The 5,039-nt window shown below is 47.7% G+C and overlaps 1 non-coding gene across 1 annotated transcript; it reads left to right on the plus strand.

Moving 5' to 3' along the window:
* Window positions 1-509: 509 nt before the first annotated feature.
* On the plus strand, window positions 510-620 carry LOC129011028 (U6 spliceosomal RNA). The gene has a single exon (XR_008493164.1). It is a non-coding gene; the product is annotated as a U6 spliceosomal RNA (small nuclear RNA).
* The last annotated feature ends 4,419 nt before the right edge of the window (window positions 621-5,039 follow it).

The following is a 5,039-nucleotide window of genomic DNA, read 5'->3' on the forward strand; positions in this document are numbered from 1 at the left end:
GTGGCGGAGGTTACGATGAGCCAAGATTGTGCCATTACACTCCAGCCTGGACAACAAGAGCGAAACTCCATCTCAAAAAAAAAAAAAAAGTCAGGCATGGTGGCACGTGGCTGTAATCCCAGATACTTGGGAGGGTGAGACAGATGAATCACTTGAACTTGGGAGGCGGAGGTTGCAGTGAGTCGAGATTGAGCCACTGCACATCAGCCTGGGCGACAGAGTGAAACTCTATCTCAAAAAAAAAAAAAAAGAAAAAAAAGACAGAAAGAAAATAGAATAGATATAATGGTGGTGGCCGGGGCTGGATGGAGGGGGGATATTCTGGAGAGTTAGGTTTAGTGGGGACAGAATTTTTGTTTGAGAGGATGAAAAAGTTCTAGACGTGGATGGTGGTGATGGTTGTACAACAGTGTGAATATGCTTAATGTCATGGAGCTGTACACTTAAAAATTGTTACAATGATAAATTTTATGTTACATATATTTTGTCACAATTAAAAAAAAGCAGCAGTACTCACTCACTTTGGCAGCACGTATACTGAAATTGGAACTGCACATAGCACTTTAGCATGGCTCTTGCGCAAGAATGACAAGCAAATTCAAGAGTCTGAGACATTCCATGTTAAAACAGCAGCAACAGAAGCCCAGCAATCCCAGTGTCTCTTTGAAATTCTCCATGGCATGGGCTCACACCTGTAATCCCAGCACTTTGGGAGGCCAAGGTGGGTGGATCACGAGGTCAGGAGATTGAGACCATCCTAGCTAACATGATGAAACCCCGTCTCTACTAAAAATACAAAAAAAAATTAGCCGGATGTGGTGGCAGGCGCCTGTAGTCCCAGCTACTCAGGAAGCTGAGGCAGGGGAATGGCATGAACCCGGGAGGCAGAGCTTGCAGTGAGCCAAGATGGCGCCACTGCACTCCAGCCTGGGCAACAGAGCGAGACCCCATTTCAAAAAAAAAAAAAGAAATTCTCCATGGACCCATCCCAGTCTCTTCCTCCTAACCCCCTGAAAGTACCACTATATTTTTGTATTTATCACTTATTGTACCATTGCAGAGTTTCTTTGTTTGTTTGTTTATTTGTTTGTTTTTGAGATGGAGTCTTGCTCTGTCACCCAGGCTGGAGTGCAGTGGCACCATCTCAGCTCACTGCAACCTCCACCTCCCGGGTTCGAGCCATTCTCCTGCCTCAGCCTCCTGAGTAGCTGGGATTACAGGCACGCACCACCACGCCCGGCTAATTTTTGTATTTTTAGTAGAGACAGGGTTTCACCATTTTGGCCAGGCTGGTCTTGAACTCCTGACCTCATGATCCACCCGCCTTGGCTTCCCAAAGTGCTGGGATTACAGGTGTGAGCCACCATGCCTGGCCATTATCAATTAAATATTTTTAAACCAAAAAAGAAGAAATGGCTGGGTGCATTGGCTCACACCTGTAATCCCAGCACTTTAGGAGGCAGACGCAGGGAGATATTTTGAGGCCAGGAGTTCAAGACCAGCCTGGGCAACATGGCGAAACCCTGTCTCTACAAAAAATAAAAATAAAAAATTGGCCAGGCATGCTGGCTTGCACCTGTGGTCCTAGCTACTTGGGAAGCTAAGGAAGGAGGATCCCTTGAGCCTAGGAGTTTGAGGTTGCAGTGAGCTGTGATTGCACCAGTGCACTCCAGCCTGGGTGAGAGAGGGAGACCCCCATCTCTAAAAATAAAAAGGAAATAAGTGAATGATTCAAAACAAAAAGAACATGCCAAAGAAAACAATATATATAAAAACTAGGCCAGCGCACAGTGGCTCACGCCTGTGATCCCAGCACTTTGGGAGGCTGAGGCGAGCTGTCAGGAGTTTGGGACCAGCCGGGCTAACATGGCAAAACCCCATCTCTACTAAAAAACACAAAAATTAGGTGGGTGTGGTGGTGCACAGCTGTAATGCCAGCTACTCGGGAGGCTGAGGCAGGAGAATCCCTTGAACCTGGGAGGAGGGGATTGCAGTGAGCCAAGACTGCGTTACGGCACTCCAGGGTGGGTGACAGAGTGGGACTCTGTCTCGGGGAAAAAAAAAAAAAAAAGGCCAGGCGTGGTGGCTCATGTCTATAATCCCAGCACTTTGGGAGGCCGAGGCGGGTGGATCACGAGGTCAGGAGTTCAAGACCAGCCTGGCCAAGATGGTGAAACCCCATCTCTACTAAAAAATACAAAAATAAGCCAGGCATGGTGGTGGGCACCTGTAATTCCAGCTACTCGGGAGGCTGAGGCAGGAGAGTAGCTCGAACCCGAGAGGCGGAGGTTGCCGTGAGCCGAGATCGTGCCATTGCACTCCAGCCTGGGACAGAGCAAGACTCTGTCTCAAAAAAAAAAAAAAAATTTTTAATTGATAAATTAAATTGTATATATTCAAGATGTACAGTGTGATGAGTTGAAATCCATTGTGTCCTGATTACCATGGTCATATTGATTAACGCATATCCATCACTCCCCATAGTTTCCATTGTACTTTGTCCTGTCTTTGAATTTTATGTAAATAGACTTGATAGTATACACATGCAATGGTCCAAATGTTAGTGTCCCCCCAAAATTCATGTATTGGAACCTAATACCCAATGTGATAGTATTAAGAGGTAGGTCCTTTGGGAGGTGATTAAGTTATATGGTTCTGCATGTGTGAAGGGATTAGTGCCCTCATAAAAGCAGCTCGAGGGTGCTATGTGCTGTGGCTCATGCCTGTAGTCCCAGAACTTTGGGAGGCTGAGGCACACAGATTGCTTGAGCCCAGGAGTTCAAGACTGGCCTGGGCAAACATGCGGAGACCCCATCTCACTACAAAATATTAGCCAGTTGTGGTGGTGCATTCCTGTGGTCCCAGCTACACGGGATGCTGAGGTGGAAGGATCACCTGAGCCTGGGAGAATGAGGCTGCAGTGAGCTGTGATTGTACCACTACACTTCAGCCTGGGTGACAGAGTGAGATCCTGTCTCAACAACAAACAATAACAACCAAATAAATAAAAGAGGTCCCCAGCCTGGCCAACATGGCGAAACCCTGTGTCTACTAAAAATACAAAAATGTGCTAGGTGTGGTGGTGCATGCCTGTGATCCCCAAGGGAGGAGAATCACTTAAACCCAGAAGCTGGAGCTTGCAGTGAGCTGAGATCATGCCATTGCACTCCAGCTTGGACGACAGAGCTGACCTTGTCTGGAAAAGAAAAAAAGAGACCCAAGTGGAGAAGCTAGCCCCTTTCCACCATGGAAGATACAGCAACAGGGTGCCATTTTTGAAATAAACTAAGTCCTCACCAGAGACCAAGTCTGCTGGTGACTTGACCTTGAACTTCCCAGCCCCCAGAACTGTGACCAATACATTTCTGTTGTTTTATTTATTTATTTATTTTATTTTATTTGAGACAGAGTTTCATTCTCTCGCCCAGGCTGGAGTGCAGTGGCTTGATCTCAGCTCATTGCAACCTCTGCCTCCCAGGTTCAAGCAATTTTTCTGTCCCAGCTTCCCAAGTAGCTGGGATTACAGGTGCCCACCACCATGTCCAGCTAATTTTTTGTATTTTTAGTAGAGACAGGGTTTCAACATTTTGGACAGGCTGGTCTTGAACTCCTGACCTCAGGTGATCCACCCACCTCGGTCTCCCAAAGTGCTGGGATTACAAGCGTGAGCCACCATGCCCGGCCTAGTTTTATTATTTGTAGAGATGGGGTCTGGCCATGTTACCCAGGCTGATCTGGAACTCCTGGGCTCAAGTGATCCTCCTGACTTGGCCTCCAAATGTCCTGGGATTATAGGCACCTGGCTTGAAATTTTTGTTTGTTTGTTTTGTTTTGTTTTGAGACAGGGGCTTACTCTGTCGCCCAGGCTGGAGTGCAGTGGTGCGATCTCCACCCACTGCAACCTCTGCCTCCCAGGTTTAAGCAATTCTGATGCCTCAGCCTCCTGAGTAGTTGGGATTACAATCGTGTGTCACAACACCCTGCCTGGCTAATTTTTGTATTTTTGGTAGAGATGGGGTTTCACCATGTTGGCCAGGCTGGTCTTGAACTCCTAACCTCAGGTGATCCACCCGCCTTGGCCTCCCAAAGTGCTGACATTACAAACGTGAGCCACCACGCTGGAGAGAGAGGCAGGAACTAGATCACATCAGTCTTTCCCATGCTGGGGAAGGCGCTTGGATTTCATCCTAACTCAGATTCTCAGATGCACGGTCACTGGAGGGCTGTACACAGTGTGGCAGGCTGAGTAAATGCCCCCCAGGGATGTCCATGTCTTACTCTCTGGCACCTGTGAATATGTGACCGTATATGGATGAAGGGACTTTGCGGATGTGATGGAGTGAAGGATTTTAAGATTGATCCCGGATTACCTGGGTGGGCCCAGTGTAACCACAGGTGTCCTCAGGAGAAGTAGAGGAGGTCGGAGAAGCTATGTGACAATGGAAGCAGAGTCTGGAGAGATGTGACCTGCTTTAGAAAAAGAAGGGGCTGCACACTAAGGAATGTAGGCAGCCAGCAGAAGGGAAAAAGCAAGAAATTGATTTTCCCATTATTTCATTGGAGCCTCCAAAGGAACCAGCCCTGCTGTCACCTTAATTTTGGCCCCTGATGATTCATTTTGAACTTCTGACCTCTAGAACCGTAAGATAATGAATTTGTGTGTGTGTGTGTGTGTTTTGAGACAGTCTCACTCTGTCGCCCAGGCTGGAGTGCAATGGTGTGATCTCGGCTCACTGCAACCTCCGCCTCCCGGGTTCAAGCAATTTTCCTGCCTCAGCCTCCTGAGTAGCTGGGATTACAGGCACCCGCCACCACACCTGGTTAATTTTTGCCTTTTTTTTTTTTTTTTTTTTTTTTTTTGGAGACAAAGTCTTGCTCTTGTCCCCCAGGCTGGAGTGTGATGGCGCAATCTCGGCTCACTGCAACCTCTGCGTCCTGGGTTCAAGTGATTCTCATGCCTCAGCCACCTGAGTAGCTGGGATTACAGGCGCCTGCCACCATGCCCGGCTAATTTTTGAGTTTTTAGTAGAGATGGGGTT

This window comes from Pongo pygmaeus, chromosome 10 (assembly GCF_028885625.2).
Source record: "Pongo pygmaeus isolate AG05252 chromosome 10, NHGRI_mPonPyg2-v2.0_pri, whole genome shotgun sequence".
In the NCBI taxonomy this organism is placed as follows: domain Eukaryota; kingdom Metazoa; phylum Chordata; class Mammalia; order Primates; family Hominidae; genus Pongo; species Pongo pygmaeus.